At 37.4% G+C, this 18,306-nt stretch overlaps 1 long non-coding RNA gene across 1 annotated transcript; it reads right to left on the reverse strand.

Annotated features, from left to right (window-relative positions):
- Window positions 1-1,774: 1,774 nt before the first annotated feature.
- LOC144991140 (uncharacterized) lies at window positions 1,775-18,054 on the reverse strand. Its single transcript, XR_013655060.1, has 2 exons — window positions 16,099-18,054; window positions 1,775-15,072 (listed from the first exon to the last, which is right to left on the reverse strand). It is a non-coding gene; the product is annotated as an uncharacterized LOC144991140 (long non-coding RNA).
- Window positions 18,055-18,306: the final 252 nt, after the last annotated feature.

The raw sequence follows: 18,306 nt of genomic DNA on the forward strand, positions 1-18,306 counted from the left end.
GCAACTTTTGTGTGCATAGCGAGATGCCCAACTTTGCCGCTCTGTCACGACCACACCCCCGCATTGAAAGTTATGTTTTTTTGTCAGAGTAAACTTCAATGGCTTTTCAACAGGTGGACGTCATTTTCAGGTGTGTCGGCTCATCCTACTCGGAGCAGTGATGCTCCAAGTAAAACATGTCATTTCCTCTTGCCAGCAGGTGGCGCTACACTTTTTCCAGATTTTTTCACTGCAGATGTGTTCAGAGTCAGACTACAATCATGCACATCAATTTTGGATCAGATTGGATTATGCATGGCTGAGTAATGGCCATTTTTCTTTTCATGGCGTGTTTTCGAAACGACCTCCAATTTTGACGCGCCGCCATGGTCACAAACATCCATAAAAACTTAAAAGCTTTGCAATTTAACATCGGACATGTGTCTAGTTTACAAAACCAAAGTTTGGAGTCATTACTCTCAAATCTCTAGGAGGAGTTCGTTCTAGAGCGAGGCCTGCAAATGACCAAAATACAGCAAAAATGACATATTGTCATCAAAATATCAGACTTCCTGTGCGACTGACAGCTTGGTCCCAAGAGACTTTTTTGTAGGTTTCTATCCGATGAACATGCCCTGTTAAAATCAGGTTTGTACTATAAAGCATATGGAGGTGCTCGCGAAAACAAATTTTGCAGGTGGCGCTATCGAGCCATTTTTGTTTACCTATGCCGTTCTCCTATAAAATATGAAATTTTTCGCGACTCCTGATGTGTATACAAAATTTGGTGAGTTTTGGGGTATGTTAAAGGCCTCAAAAAGGCGACGGAAAAGTCGGAAGAATAATAATAATAATAATAATTAAAGCTACAAGTAGCATTTAGCGGGCCCGAGCACGTGCGACCGCCTGGCATGGGCGACCGCCCCAAGAACAACGCCCTGCTCGAACCGTTTGGCTTCAGTCTTCCTTCTGGTTTCTGGAGCTGCAAGCTACATTTAACATGATTGACACAACTGCCCTAACAGACAACTACAAGAGGAGTTTTAATGTATAACACGGTGAAGGAGTTTTTGTGCAGAAAAAGGTACCATTAGAAAAGTTGGTAGCCATACCTGCAGACGGGGCTCCTGCTATGATCAATAGACAAACAGGTTTCATCACTCACTGTAAAGCTGACCCAGACTTTCCAAAATGTCTGCATTACTGCTGCTTCATTCACCAGCAGGCCTTATGTGCAGAAGTGATTGGCTCTGGACACATAATGACTCCTATTGTGAAAATCATAAAAAACCTCAGCTGCAAAGCAAAACAGCACAGGATTTTCAAGGTGCTATTAGAGATGTCTGCTGAATATGGTGAGTATGAATAAGAATATGGTAAATTTGAACTTGCAGTTTTGACTGACATTACTGGAAAACTAAATCACTTTTACTGTGATCTGCAAGGCAATGGCAAAACTATATATTTTTTTGGAACAGACTGCAGTGTTTCTTGTGCGGATTTTTTCTGCCAGGGCTTGTCGGCTTGGTCTGTGGTTGTTGCCCTTTCTGGGGAAGCTGGAGTTTAACTTTGCAGCCTCACGGCTGTGAAGTGGACCCCGTTGATGTTCTAGTCTGGGTGGGTGCGGTGGGGATTCTCCTATGGCGAGATTTATAGAAATTTCTCTGATTAAAAAAGTTAATTCATGAAGACATATATTCACTGACATTAAAAAAATGTTTATGTGACCTCAGAACACGGACATTGTAGGGAATCGAACCCCATCCCAGTAACTGGGAGTACCATTACCAATGTCTTTTGCTTTTTTGAAGTCACATGGCAAGGAAAGCAAAACCTGCATCATGAATAACTAGGCCATAGGAATGCAATAGATACATAAATTTCAATTACTTTCTGAAGTACTTTTTGAGTACTTGGAATATGTTTGTAAATCAGATGGTTTGAAATTTAGAAATATGCAAAAAAAGGATTTTGATTCTTTACTCAATTGCTAACTACAGAAAAAAATGTAAATTTGTAATGCCTTATATGTATTCATGATGCAGGAAAAGAAACCATATTTCCATAAAGTCAGAGGATTGTGACTTAACAGAGATAAAGATGTCACCATCTCTCCCCGTCTCCTTCGCCACAACAACTGACACCAGCATGTATTTAGTTAAACATTTGACGTTTTAATTTAAGTCAGACGTTGTGACTCAACAGAGATAAAGATGTCACCATCTCTCCCCGTCTCCTTCGCCACAACAACTGACACCAGCATGTATTTGGTTAAACATTTGACGTTTTATATCAAGTCAGACGTTTGTGACTTAAAAGAGATAAAGATGTCGCCATCTCTCCCCTTCTCCTTCGCCACAACAACTGACACCAGCATGTATTGAGTTCAACATTTGACGTTTTATATTAAGTCAGACGTTTGTGACTTAAAAGAGATAAAGATGTCGCCATCTCTCCCCGTCTCCTTCGCCACAACAACTGACACCAGCATGTATTTGGTTAAACATTTGACGTTTTAATTTAAGTCAGACGTTGTGACTTAACAGAGATAAAGATGTCACCATCTCTCCCCGTCTCCTTCGCCACAACAACTGACACCAGCATGTATTTGGTTAAACATTTGACGTTTTATATTAAGTCAGACGTTTGTGACTTAAAAGAGATAAAGATGTCGCCATCTCTCCCTTTCTCCTTCACCACAACAACTGACACCAGCATGTATTGAGTTCAACATTTGACGTTTTATATTAAGTCAGACATTTGTGACTTAAAAGAGATAAAGATGTCGCCATCTCTCCCTTTCTCCTTTGCCACAATCATCAACAGTCACTTACATGTGTAAAACGACAAAGAACCCCATCATGATCACTAAAGTATGTTTGTACAACTGTACATTCGACTTTATAGTTTGTTGTTTTTAAGTACACATGATCGATTATCGTATTTTTTAACGTTGTGTTTTCAGAAACCAGTTGAATGAAACCTTTATGTGCCATGAAATCAGTTATTGTCTTAGAGTTTACTAAGTTTTCATTAAAATCACCCATTATAGCAATGGTATCACCCAGGGGCTCCAAAAGATCAACTAATTTCTTAAGGTTCTCTCTAAATAATGAAATGGCATATGATGGTGGACGATACAGAACTGCCACGACTATGTTTGATGTAATAAATCTGTGCACTAAACATTCAATATCTACATTTTGTATCTCTACATGTTCAAACAGGATATTTTCAACGGTGTACATTCCAACACCACCATGTTTTAAGCCTTTAATCACATTCAGTCTAGGATCTACTCCACTATAAGACAGTGAGCGTGGCATACTATAAAAATTATACCCACTGATGTTCAATGCATCAGTTAAAGGTGCATTTGGAAGCCATGTTTCAGTTACAGCTATGCAGTTAACATGTAACTGTTTTGTGCACAAAGCTAAGTCCTTTACATGCCACTGTAAATTTTGCACATTCATGAGGAAAATGCTGAATTCACATGAACTAGAAGTGAGATTTTCTTTATTTATCAGATATTGAGGCATGTTTGCCACATATTCAGAAACTGTTTTGTTACAGTAAATGGCCTGTTCCTTAAAATCTTGAATAATTAAACCAGACAAACTTGTTACGCGGCTTAATGCAACATAAGCCTGCCCAGGAGCAAAAGTTTTTTTCAAAGACACAACAACATTATCAATGGTAAGACCCTGAACTTTATGAACAGTACAAGCCCAAGCAAGTTTTAGAGGAAACTGACGTCTCAGACCACCTCTTCCTGTGACTCGTTCCTCTTCTGGAACAATGGCTACAGAACCTGAGACAAGCCCTGGATGATTTTCATACTGTTTCTTCCGTTGTCTTCCAATGTCTTTATTATCAAAATTCACAAAAACAATTTGTGGAAAGTCAGAGTTTCTATAGACAATATCAGTCACAATTCCACATGCACCATTGACAAGACCATCTGCCACATCAACATTTTTACAGAGCATGACACGTGCATTCTTCCCCAAAAGAAGTCTTTCTGCTAGACAAGTATTGTTAGCATTTGAATGATTACCACTTAGTAACACTTGTCTACCTGTTTCCTTACAATTTACATAATCTTGAGCTTTAATAGTTACATACTCTGGACAGGATGAGTGTAGATGGGTTAAATTATGTTGATTTACTTGACCATTAGTTGGGAAAATATGTAAAGCAGAGCTGCCTTCTCCCGTTTCACGTGACTTCAATTGTTGGATATCACTTTTTAACATTTCAGTACCTTTGCATCGTGTCCTAACTCTGCCGAGTAATTTGGCAAATTCCTGATCTTTTTGGCGTACAATGGTTTCTAGGCAAACAATTTCAAACACACCACACCAAAGATCCATACCCACATTTTCTACATACAATGGTTTTCCTCTCACTGGAGGTAATTGAAAGAAATCCCCAACTGCAATAATACAAACATTTCCAAACAATGCAGAGTTACCAGTTTGCTTTATTTGCCTCAGACGCCCATGAATATATGCTAATAAATTATGATCTACCATGGATATTTCATCAATTATCAAAATCTGTAAACTGCTGTAAATGGCACGTAAAGAATTTAATTTTTCCTCACCCAGTGGTGTGTAAGGTAAGCGGACATCTTTACCAATACAAAAAGTGTTGTGTATAGTACTTGCTTGTACATTAAACGCAGCAATTCCTGTGGGAGCCGTCAACAAAACACAGATGTCATCTACATGACGACAAAGAGGAGACAATAGTCTATTTGATTCATATTTTATTGCTTTAATTAGGTGAGTTTTACCAGTCCCTGCACCTCCTGTTATGAACAGGTGGAATGGTTCTGGCTTTTTTCCCAAAACCTTTTCCACACACCATTTTCTCACTTGGTAAAAAATATCCATCTGAATTTCATTTAAAGAGCGAATTAAAGCCAAGCCATCACTACGAGGCATTTTTGTGTTATTCAGTTGAAAGAAATGGCTATGTTGAGCAGAAACTCTTAAATCAGGAATATCAAATTCCTGTTCATCATCGACACTTTTTTGGTTCTGCAACAACTCTTGACACTCAAGTCTTTCCAATTCTTGCTCAGGGCATAATTCACACCAGGCATCTTCAACTACACCAGCATTATCTATCCCTTGCTGAGCATTAACCAATTTATCACCATCAATTTCAAATTTACTTCTGTTTAATGTTACCACGGACTTTACCAACTGCAGACCTGAATTACCAAGTCTTATCGTGCCCTTATGAAAAAAGTCTTGATACGTTTCAAAACCTTGAGGTTTCAGCTGGCTATCGCTGTAGTATGGCAAAAACAACTGCAGATTGCTTTGATAAAACAATTCAGGCTGTTTTGTTTCAGAGAACTTAACGTAACGTACAACAGCAGGTTGTGTGCGGGTTCTTTTTACAACATATCCAGTGTTGTTGTTCAACTTTATTCGCTTAGCAGCACTTTCATTTTTTGACAACACACGAAATTCGGAAGCAAATACTGCTAAACACATTGAAGGAAAATCATCACTCTTAGGTCTGTTCTTATATCTATCCACAATGTTTGTCATCCACATATCATCTGTGCTAACAGAATGCTTTGATGCTTTTTCTTTAAGTACTTTTAACGGTAAACTCATTTTAACAGTATTTTCACCAACAGGAAGAAACACAACTTTCCGAGAGCACTCTTTCAAATGTGCATTTGTCAGTCTATAAACACTTTCTTGAGCAGATACATCTCTGTTGTGCAAATATGTACTGCCTAATGTTTTTAGACTCTCTTTGGCAGAAGCATTTCCATCCCTGCATGCTTCCTTTTGTGCACACTGCAATAATAAACCCATTTCCTTCTCTGATTTAGAGATGTAAGAAATGATGTACACAACACATGCGTATGCGTCGACAACAAACTGTATATCCATATTAGCATTCCAGCATTTTAACAGTGGCTTGCTATATTGATTAATCCAAACTTCTTTAAGTTGACGTTTCAGCACAACATGGGTTTTCCGAGCACAACAGTTATATGCAGTTTCAAATGTGCTTTGGTTTAACCCAACAGATTCAAACAAATCCTCAACATTGTCATAAGTTGGCCCATCAGTTGAGAGAGCAGCTTTAATGTGTGCAATCAATGCAGAAGCCTCTTTTTTCTTCAATTGCGGTGTCTGTGCATTTTCTTTACAGTTGCAAGACTCTTTCTGTGATAACACACATTGACAAGACTGTGTCTCTTCAGCACTTGTGCTACGTGATATGAATGTACGCGCAGAAGGTGGTCTAGGAAAATTAAAACGACACACAGTTCCTTTTTTTTTACATGTTTTCGCATGTGTTTCAGAGTGTTTTTGCACAGATGTTACAATTTCCAGTAAGTCAATATTTGATGGTAACTCACAAGTCACATAACGATCAATAAATGCAATCACTTCAGCATCTGTATTTCTGTCAATTACAGGTGCATCCTCTATCCAAAACAGGCAATGAAGATGTGGTGAGCCTCGTTGCTGAAACTCCACCCTATAAAAATAATCCTTAATTTTTCCTATAGGACATGCAGGCGACATAAGAACCTCTTTCAGAAAACAATGCCAACGAAAATCAAACATCCGAGCAGCAGTGACAGGATTACGACGCAAAAGCTCACATCTGTCTGCCCATTCCAACTGCTCCACAGTTTCAGTTCTACCTTCGTGCTTCAGAATGCAGGAAAGTAAATTCTTCCAACGCATATCAGCTGAAGAAAATGAACAGAACCATGTGGGGATTCCAAGCTGCCTCACACAAGCCATGAGGTCTTTCTGGGCCGCCTGCCAAAAAGCTGGCGTACCTCTAATTGGTTTTAAAAATCGGTACCCATCATCAAATTCCAACATCCTTTTAATAGAATCATCACTTTTCAACAACTCTCCAGTAACTACTCGTTTATTTTTAAAATTATACTTACCTTTTCTTACTGCAATCGAAACATTTGAAACGACCTTTTCTAATTCTGTCATATATTGGGCAAAAAAAATATATTCCACATTTTGTGCAAAACGACAATCAGCATTAAGAATCCTGTTGTTAAAATATCGTGATAGAGTTAAAGGATGTTGTCTTCCATCATGATATGTTGGTCCACCCTTAGGAAACAACACAGGAAAACACTTAGCCTCATTTGTAATATCGGACAACAACTTCACCGGACTATTGCCTTCAGCGGGAGCTACATTCAAAATGTGATCAAAATATTGATCCAAAGCCTCTTGACCAATGTCTACTGGCATTAGACAAGTGTCCTGGAACATGCAATGCTGCTGTCTATCATGCAGAAGTTCATCTCCTAAAACATTTGAATCGTCAACATTTGCAGTGCATTCAACATCTTTTTCTACCACATCAGATGTTTCTTTACAAAAACCATTAATCCAATCATTATTAAATTTCACGTTGTTATAATAATAATTATGGGTTTGTAAAAACTGTAAAGCCTGCTTAACACGTTCCGTATCAACATACTGATATTCATAATGTCCTTTATAAGTAAGCTTCCGTTTTAATTTCACAGGCACAAGAGAACCCTCAATAGACATGCGTGGTAACAAATAAGTTGTTTGTTCAGTATTTGCAGGAACACAAGTAATAGGTCCATGCACGCCATTCTGTCCACCTTTGGGCAATGCTAACAGTTTCATAAATGGAATATGTAACGCTATTAGATGTTGTTCTAATTGATTTAAACATGCCAATTCCGCTGGTATAGGTTCAAGTTCTAAGTTATTTTTAACACTTTCAGCTGGTACTTTACCTTTCTTGATTTTAGCATGACACGTGTAACAAATCCACAATTTGCTTCTTGATGTTTTCATCCATTCACAATTTTTTGAGCAGTTTGCATTGCAGATATGCAAATAACCAGAAGTGATACATTGATCAGCGATAAGTCCAAGTCCTGCATTACTGTACAACTCTTTTTTACAATGTAATACTTGATGTTCAAATAACAACCTATGACATACACAACAAACAAACCCAGGTCCATCTTTAACTTTATCCAAAAATTGTTTCATAACAACATCAAACTCTTCCAACTGTTTTTTATTCAATTGTCGCTTCAATTTCATCCCATCCAACACACTTTTCCTAAAGTGAGGATCTTGACGATATTTTCTAGAACTCAGTGCTTTAACATTTTCTCTATGAGTAACATTACTCTGATATTTTCTAGAACTCAGTGCTTTAACATTTTCTCTATGAGTAACATTACTCTGATATTTTCTAGAACTCAGTGCTTTAACATTTTCTCTATGAGTAACATTACTCTGATATTTTCTAGAACTCAGTGCTTTAACATTTTCTCTATGAGTAACATTACTCTGATATTTTCTAGAACTCAGTGCTTTAACATTTTCTCTATGAGTAACATTACTCTGATATTTTCTAGAACTCAGTGCTTTAACATTTTCTCTATGAGTAACATTAATCTGATATTTTCTTTTACTCATTTCCTTAACATTATGTTTGTGTAACAAATCAAATTTATACTTGCTTTTACTCCCATTTTTAACACGATGTCTGTGTAAATCATCAGTTCTGTATTTTGCAGAACTACGTTCTTTAACCCACATTTTATGCATAGCATTTTCCCTATATTTATTTTTACTCAATTCTAATGCTCTGGATCTACGCAAAGAATCAGATGCATATTTCCTTTTACTCATATCTTTTTTCTTCTGTTTATGCAGTTCACTTGTTTGATATTGCATTTTGTGGTAAAAAGATCTCCTTTTTTTTAGATACTTTGAAAAGGAAGATTCACCAACTGAATCACAACTAACATTATGTGGTTGAAAAGAACGACATCTTAACAGTGGTTTCTCAGAACAAATACTATTGCTTTTACACCAATTGGCACACCCAATTTTACCACTACAATGAACACAAACAACAACCTCGTAATATTTCTCACCACATTCTCGCAAATAAATTGCTTGATTTCCAAGTATTTTATTTACAGGGTTATACTTTCTCCATATGCTACCATTGTGTACAAAAATTTCTACTCCCAAAACATTTGAAGTAGCTTGAATGTCAATCTCACATACAAAACTGCCAACATATTTCATACGTGACTTTTGAATGTACTCAGACACTGTGGCATATCCTTTCTCCAGCAACTTCATATGAATGTCACTGTTCTTTAGCATAAACTTAACAACAGCCAGTCGAACTCTTCTATGACAATTTTCAGATCCACTAATGACTCGAGAAATAGCACGAAAAAAACTATTGCCATCATTTAATATGACCTCTGTCTTACAAATAGAACCAAGCGTTACATTATTAGTTGGAATGTCTTCATACTGCTTCACAAAATCTAAATCAATATGTTTTGACAACAAAACTGCACTCTCAAACGACAATGGATAAAAACTGAAAGCATTTTCAACTAAATTGTTACTTTGATAAATTTCACTGTTTTGGTGATCATTGTTAACCAATGCACTAAACAAAACTTCATTACAATCACCAACTTCAGACCTGCCATGTTTAACACTCTTGCAATCTCCTTCTGACAGCATTTCTGAGTCTCTTTTGCGTTGCCTCATATTATGACCCAAATTATTTTTTTCCATAGATTTACACAACCCAAAACAACGCTGCTGCTGAAACATTTCAACGCAAGTTACAACTTCATAATGACACTCATTTATATTTTGCAAATATATGCCTTGTTTAGATATGGCCTTACGTTGACAGGCATATTTCAACCAACGTTCATTGTGAAATGTATACACACTCACACCCAAGTAGTCAGCTGTAGCTTGAATTTCAACCTCTGTAGCCCAACTACCAGAAAATCTCATTCTAGAAACATTGAGATATTCATCCACAGACATATTTTCAGATCTCAAAAGAGAACTATAATTTCCAACATTCTTTTGTAAATGTGTGACAACTGCACGTCTTAACTTTATGTGATTTTTCTCTGTACCACTAATAACTTTGGACACAGCCCTAAAAAAACAATTGCCATCGGCTACTATATGATCAGTTTGACATGGAATTCCCAACATATCAACCTCTAGAGGGTTAGAACAAGCAGTGTTTTCACAATGCACATTCAGTTGTTTACACAATGCTTGTGTAACATCAAAATCAACAGGGTAAAACTCAAGTTTCTTTGATGAAACATCAAGAAACTCAACATCCAAACTAGCTTCATTAGCATCATACCATTTTGTCTTCTTTGATTCACGTTGCACAGTAGAAAGCTTACGCTTTCTGTTACTTTCATGCAACGGTAAGGGACCAGTTTGAACATCTAAACTGCACCCGAAACCAAACTGTGACCCAGTATTTAATCCAGTTTTACAATCCTTCTCAAGCACACTTTGTTTATTTTTCTCACTATGATCATTGTCAGTAACAGCAACGGATGCAATTTCAAAAGCCATTTCTTTCCCTGCAAGTGAAATACTCAGGCAACAAATATAATTGTATAAATCATTAAGACTAGGAAGGTACATGATAATACTTCTTCCATTTACATCTGCCATTCCAGTACCACTGCGTGCATGTGAATCCACCACAGCATAATGGCCGTTTTCTGAAATAACAGCACAAGTACTACTGCCTATGGTCAAAAAACATGTTTTATACTTGACAAGCATGTGCTCCAGTCCCTTTTTAAGAGTTATCACTTCACCACTGTCAACAAATTTACCATTACTCACATTAACAATCCCAGAAACGTATTCACCATACTCAAACTTAAATAATTTACCATCAATTTCAGAATCCATGGGCAAATCAGGTACTGACAAAAACTTCAAATTTCCAGGGATGATTTTGTTTTCACACACCGAGGAGTAAAGCTGATCACCAAGAAACACAACATGGTCCAAGTCTGTTGCCTCCCACTCAAAAACACTACGATGCGTGTGTTTAGCCATACTCACCAGGGCTATTGCCATGCACTGCACACCTCTGTTTTGAAGCTGCCGATCTCCTTGATGAAAAGATCCCCTTACACAACGTTCTGTGTCAAATCTGTTACAATTGTTTTCATTTAAAATCACTGAAGATGATTTTTTTTTTAAATTACTGCCCTTTTTTCCAATTTTCAATGTATTTTTGCATTCCATTAACACTTTACATTTATCGCCAACCACAATTTTGTCATTTAACTCCTGAACATGTTCTTTTATAAAACCAGTCTGTCTTTTGCCCAAAACTGACTGATTCACACGTGCATCCTCTGCTCCCAAACCAAATGTATTATTACACCCGTCCCAAGAAGCTTCTTTCACAAACATTGAACTAATGCCAAACCATTCTGCATTCAAAGACTTTTTCAAGTTCCAAATGTGCAACATCAAGTCATTAAAGCAACTGTTGAAGACAGCCACAGATGTTCCAATATTAGAAAACATTCCAGATGAATCTCGTGCACCACAATCAACCACAACAAAATACTCTTTGTGATGAATGACAGCACAAACGAAACCCTGCAAATCCAACAAACACAGATCTTCCTCCATCAGTCGCTCCTGCATCATTTCATACAACAGTGAAAAATCTTCACTCTTTGAATCACCAGAATACACAGGCTCATTGATAGCAACATCCCAAATTCTTCCAAACACACTGAGCTTTTCAGAAACCTTGAATAACTTTTCGGAATTGTTCACACATCCATCACTTCCATTAAATGAACAAACCAACTGCACACCTTCATTTCAAATATTATCAACATCAGCGTCCCTCCATGTACACACTGGAGCAACAACATGGTTGATTGCAGCCACAACACAACATGTAAGCGATGTTGTACTATCACTTGAATTTGTCAATCTTACTTTCATTCCAGAAATCAAAGGCCTCTGTATTTGCTCCAGACAAACACAACCAGAAGTTTTACCTTCTTCCTGAACCTTACACACTTTGGTGCGACGCATATTAAATCCCTTCTTTCGTGGCATCTAAAAAAAAAATAAAAAAATGAAACCACCATTAAAATAAAATTCTCATTTCTATTATGTATACATAAAGCAATACATTTATACCACACAGACAAATAATCAAAAACATAAAATTAAATATTCAGACTATTGGAAAATAGTTATACACAAATAAATGTAACATGTGTCCTATAATACAGTGGTCCCCAACCCCCGGGCCGCAAATAATAAATAACTTACTTTACTTCCGGTTTATTTATATCTGAATCTGAAAGATGTTTTATTTTGAAAAGATGCCCGATTCTCTGTGTGACTGTCACACCCGTCTATGTCACCAGTAATGTATGGAAGCGATTCAGTAGCATTAATAAAAAGCAAAGTTAAAACCAGAAATGCTTTTTCATTTTCAAAAAGAAGCTGCATTTTGTTGACTCAAAAATAAAATGAAAAAACAATCCCCCAAAATGCTTTCTTTTCCTTCCTCAAAGCTTATTCTGTCACTTAATTAAAATGAAAATGGTATTTGACATTTCATTTTCAAGTCGTTCTCTGGTAAATGTGTAGCATAATTCATTTAGAAATGTTTAATTTGACCTTTAAAATGGATTAATAGAAATGCTTTTCTGATTTTCAAAATGAAGCTGCATTTTTTGACTCAAAATTAAAAAGAAAAAGCAATACTTCAAAATGCTTTATTTCCTTCCTCAACACAGCTTATTCTGTCACTTAATCAAAATGATAAAGAAAATGGTGTTTGACATTTCATTTTAAAAAAGGTCCACGGTAAATGTCTAGCAAAATTCATTTAGAAATGTCTAATTTGACAATTAAAATGGATTAACAGAAATGCTTTTTAATTTTGAAAATGTAGCTCAAAATTCAAATATAAAAGCAATATTTCAAAATGCTTTTTCATTTTATACTTCAATCCGCCTATTCTGTGTCATAATTAAAACGAAAATGCAAAGAGGGGATTGCATTTTAACATCCACCCTGCAAAACTTGGAGCAATATTCATTTCTTAAACACATTAGCAGAGGGGGGGTGGGGCGATGACGTCACTGCTTTCTCCGTGTGTACGGCCGCTGTCGCTGAGAGACCTGGTGTGTCTGTGTTCGCATTAAGATCACCTAAAACTGGGTCCTGTTCACAAACCGCTGGACCTGGCCTGCTCAAACCTGGATTCCTGGATCTTAATGCGAGAAATGCAGCAGAATGTTCCTTTAGCTCCCTCTTGAATCAGAAGCTGTGAATCCCAACCCAACTTCTTCAGCGTCGTCTGACCGCACGGATTTACAAACATATGATCAAGCAGAGCAGGCCTTTAATAATAATCATAACAGTAATAAAAGCACATTATGAAGATAGTCTCCTGCAGCTTCACGCTGAGTGAGTGTTTTTGGTCCAACCAGCAACCGTTTAGCATGGAGAAATCTGTCTGTTGATGGAGCTCCAGCTGTCAAACAGCAAATTTAGCTGCAAATAAATTTGTAAATATGTGAGAATTACATCAGTTTTTATTTTGTTCTGGACACCACTGGAAACACAAATTCATATGATGGTTTCTCGGATCATCGTAGCAGCATTTCCGCCTTCAGCGATCGGAGCTTCGCGCTCCGCTATGAAAAGGCAGCTGGCGGTCCGAAGATAAAAAGCTTGTCTGCGTGCGTCAGGAGGAGGACCGCAGAAGACGGACATGCTGCTAGTTAGTCCTGAGAAGCTGTGCAAACTCATCAGAAGTTCACAACCATCACAAAACCCTCTTCTCTGCCACTAACAGTCTGCTCCTGGTGCGTGTGTCTTTCAGCAGGCGGACACACGGAGAAAGCAGTGACGTCATCGCCCCGCCTCCCCTCTGCTAATGCTTTTAAGAAATGAATATTGCTCCAAGTTTTGCAGGGTGGATGTTAAAATGCAAATGCAATCCCCTCTTTGCATTTTCGTTTTAATTATGACACAGAATAAGCGGTTTGAAGTATAAAATGAAAAAGCATTTTGAAATATTGCTATTATATTTGAATTTTGAGCTATTTGATGCAGCTACATTTTGAAAATTAAAAAGCATTTCTGTTAAACCATTTTTATTGTCAAATTAGACATTTCTAAATGAATTATGCTACACATTTACCATGCACCTTTTTTTAAATGAAATGTCAAATACCATTTTCTTTATCATTTTAATTAAGTGACAAAAAAGCTGTGTTGCAGTATAAAATGATAAAGCATTTTGAAGTATTGCTTTTTCTTTTTAATTTTGAGTCAAAAAATGCAGCTTCACTTTGAAAATAAAAAGCATTTCTATTAATCCATTTTAAATGTCAAATTAGACATTTCTAAATGAATTATGCTACACATTTACCATGGAACGTCTTGAAAATGAAATGTCAAATACCATTTTCATTTTAATTTTAATTAAGTGACAGAATAATCAGTGTTGAAGAAGGAAATGAAAAAGCATTTTGGTGGATGGCTTTTTCATTTTATTTTTGAGTCAAAAAATGCAGCTTCATCTTGAAAATTAAAAGGCATTTCTGGTTTTGACTTTGCTTTTTATTAATGCTACAGAATCGCTTCCATAGTAACACAGACCAAGGTGCTCCTCTCAGTCACGTGATAAGTTATCGCTAAAATAAAACCCAGGAGCTAGCAAAATGAGTAAAAAACAAACGTCTTTGGAAAGTTTTTTTTGCATAGGTGAAAAGGCCCAGCCAGGAGACAGAAGAGGAGCCTTCTACTTCCAGAAAAAAATAGCTACATTTTTCTTTTTTGCACCATGAGTGGCAGAAGGGGGGAGGATGATGAGAGCCATGCAATGTTCTATCCATGGGTGTCTAAATTAAAGCTGGGATGTGTGATGTCACACATCTGTTCCTCCTTCTGCGTGGCGTTGCTACAGTAATCCTCCACCAACATCTCAAAGACCTGTCCGTTAACTTAAAAAATGTGCAATCAAGTTTATTGAAACAAGGTTGGGGATCACTGCTATAATAGATTATTAAACACTGCAAATTTAACTTACCTTTACCAAACTCTTTAATGGCTTACAAAACACAACGTTCTCTGGAAAAAACAGCAAACAGCTCCTCTCTCTGTTGTCCAGACAAAGGTTTAGTCACTGGTGTGGAAGATCCCTCAGAGGAAAACTCTGGAGTTACAAATAAAAATGTAAAAGGAAAAACATTTAATTCAAACAAAAATAAATACATAAACAAACTTTAATAGACATGAAATGGTAGATGCTCTCTGGGAGGCTAATCCATAGAGGAGGTCCATTAAAACTGAATGAGGCCTTGCCGTGTGTTTTAACTTTTGGGATAACCAAAAGGCCTGTATCAGAGGACCTCAGGGTCCACAGGGGATCATACATTAAAATCATATCAGACAAATATGAAGGCCCAAGACCATAAAAACATTTATAAACTAATAATAACGTTATCAATCCTAAAGCGAACAGGAGGCCAAGCAGCCATTTTAAAATCTGTGTGTGTTCCTGCAAATATATTCATACTGGCTGCCACACTTATAGATTATATGAAAACATTTATACACAAATAAATTTAACATGTGTCCTATGAAATTATTAAACACTGAAAATTTAACTTAAAACCTAAAAAGTACAAAATAGGTTGGAACTGATCTTCAGTGGAAATACTCACGGGTCGGCACGCGTTCAAAATGTATTATATGTGAACTGCTATGTATTTGATCAATTAGAAAGGAGTTTCACTGGTTAATGTGGTTTAAAAACCGTAAAAACTACATTCGAATATTTAATTGAGAACTACAAAGATGGTGGATAGACTACAAAAAAAAACGATCTCTGAAACTGATAGAAACTTGTTGTTTGTCGACCAGTATCGATTCTACATGTCATTTTGTACATTTGTGTCCGTTTAAAAAGAAAATTCGTCGGTTGGTTTGCTTTGAAAAGTCTTTTTAAAATTACGTTCGAAACAAAATGCCCGCCATCACTTCCGGTTCAACGAAGTAAAAGGTCAAATTATTTGCGTTCGTCTAATCAATTTTAAGCAACTTTTACGGTTTTTTATTCAATAAAATTGATAATCAGAAGGTGAGTAGTCGTTGTGGCGATGTAAAAAAGTGTCGATGGTCGATTAAAGTAATGGTTCGTTTACAAGTCGCGGGAAAATTCATAATGGTCGTGACAAACCTCGAGTCAAATTGAAGGCGTCCTCGGCGCAGTGCGTCTGGCAAGGTCGAGTTCTTCTCACTGGGGGTCCTGTAGTCTTCCTTGCTGGTCAGGAGCGTCGAAGATCGAAGTGCAGAGGAAATGAGAAAGTTCTGAAAAGAACTGATTTGCTCAAATTCGGCAAGCTTCAGCGAAATTCTCTGTGGGGTGTGATTCTCCAGTCGTCCAGCAGGGGTCGAGCAGAGGGAGTACTCAGACGAAAATGCCCTGCCTTCAATGGCTTGACCAGCTGCTTGACTTGTGGTTTTTCCCATCATGCATTTTATCGTTCGTATTTGATGAAGTAGATTGATTACATGTTATTGCTTTCATGAAATAATAGAAGTTCTACTTCGTTTAGTTCCGTATGTATGTGTAGAACATTTTATAGTAATTATTTTATTGATCATTAGTCCGTTAGGGAACATTGTAGCTGTTGGGTTTGTGCCCCATTGGCATGAGTTCTCCCATGGACCAATCAGACAGCTCCGTTTTTAGTTTGATCCCAAGGGTTAAAATCTAATAAAATTACATTCCAATCCCAAAGTGGTGGTGTGTTGTCTTCTTTGTGTTATGTCTGTGTTCAAAAAAATGTTTTGTGGGTGATTCTGTTAGATACATCTCACAAGAAACGTTTGCTATTCAGGGGTTGTGACGTCATACTTCCCATGATGCTTTGCTGGTGGGGGAAGCCTGCTGCATGTGAACTTTGTCAAAGAACAACAAAATCTTTTACAGCATAAATACTTAACGGTCACCTGCTACCTAGAGGCCGAATTGTAATCCCTTTGACTCTCTCTGGTGGACTTTTCTTAGAAGTTCAATCGGCTGCTTTATTTAAGTTGAGAAATCTTCATATCTATAAATATAAAGAAGTCTAAAAAATTTTTCAAAACACAACTGCCCTTACAGACAATTAAAAGAGGAGTTGAAATGTATAACACGGTGAAGGAGTTTTTGTGCAGAAAAAGTACCATTAGTAAAGCTGGTAGCAGTGACTGCAGACGGGGCTCCTGCTATGATCAATAGACAAACAGGTTTCATCACTCACTGTAAAGCTGACCCAGACTTTCCAAAATGTCTGCATTACTGCTGCTTCATTCACCAGCAGGCCTTATGTGCACAAGTGATTGGCTCTGGACACATGATGACTCCTATTGTGAAAATCAACACCTCAGCGGCAAAGCAAAACAGCACAGGATTTTCAAGGTGCTATTGGAGGAGATGTCTGCTGAATATGGTGAATTTGAATTTGGTGAATCTGAACTTGCATTTTTGACTGAAATTACTGAAAAACTAAATCACTTGAACTTCGAGCTGCAAGGCAATGGCAAAACTATATTTTATTTATGGAACAGCCTGCAGTGTTTCTTGAGGGGATCTTTTCTGCCAGGAAACTTCAGGAGTTTGACAGACAGGTGACCAGCTGTGCAGCTGTTTGTGTACAGGGAGAGTAACAGGGGTGAAAGGACACAGCCCTGGGGGGATCGGGTGCTTGTGGTCCGAGTATCTGAGACGAGCTTCCCCAGCCTCACATACTGCTGTCTGTCCGTCAGGAAGTCTGTGATCCACCTGCAGGTGGAGTCAGGCACATTCATCTTGGAGAGTTTTTAATACCAAAGATGTATGAAAGACATACCGAAAAAATATGTCTTTCAGTGTTTAACTGGCTGTCTTTGGATTATGCATGCCTGAGTAATGGCCATTCTTACTACTCATCTCTCTGTTCACTGCTTGCTAATTTACATAGCAGGGGTCCCAGCAGGAGGGGGCGGGGTTGTAACACGACTCCTTCAGCAGAGCCAGGCTGAGAGAGGCTTTGACATGTAAGATGTTAGATGTTAGAATGCCAGATGTTAGAATGACCAGTTCATTTTATATCTATGAAAATATTCAGGGAGCTATGGGACATGTTCAGCTTTAGGTCTGTGAAAATTGGTGTCGATTGTTGAAACATAAGTTACCATAAAAAAAATGTTTGTTTGGAGTCTAGACAGATTTAACACAGGTTTTTGGATGAAAAGGATTTTTTATAAATCATCTGTTACACTTTTAAGTCTGAAAAAAATATGGAAGGCAGCAAACACAGATCCCTACCGTTTTTAATTTTTTTGTGCTGATATTTGAAAGATAAGTTATGCAAAAAAATAGGTGTTTGCAGTTTTGCCTAAAAAGACGTTTTCGGACCTT

Source organism: Oryzias latipes, chromosome 3, assembly GCF_053564925.1.
Source record: "Oryzias latipes strain Hd-rR chromosome 3, Olatipes_Hd-rR_3.1".
NCBI lineage: Eukaryota > Metazoa > Chordata > Actinopteri > Beloniformes > Adrianichthyidae > Oryzias > Oryzias latipes.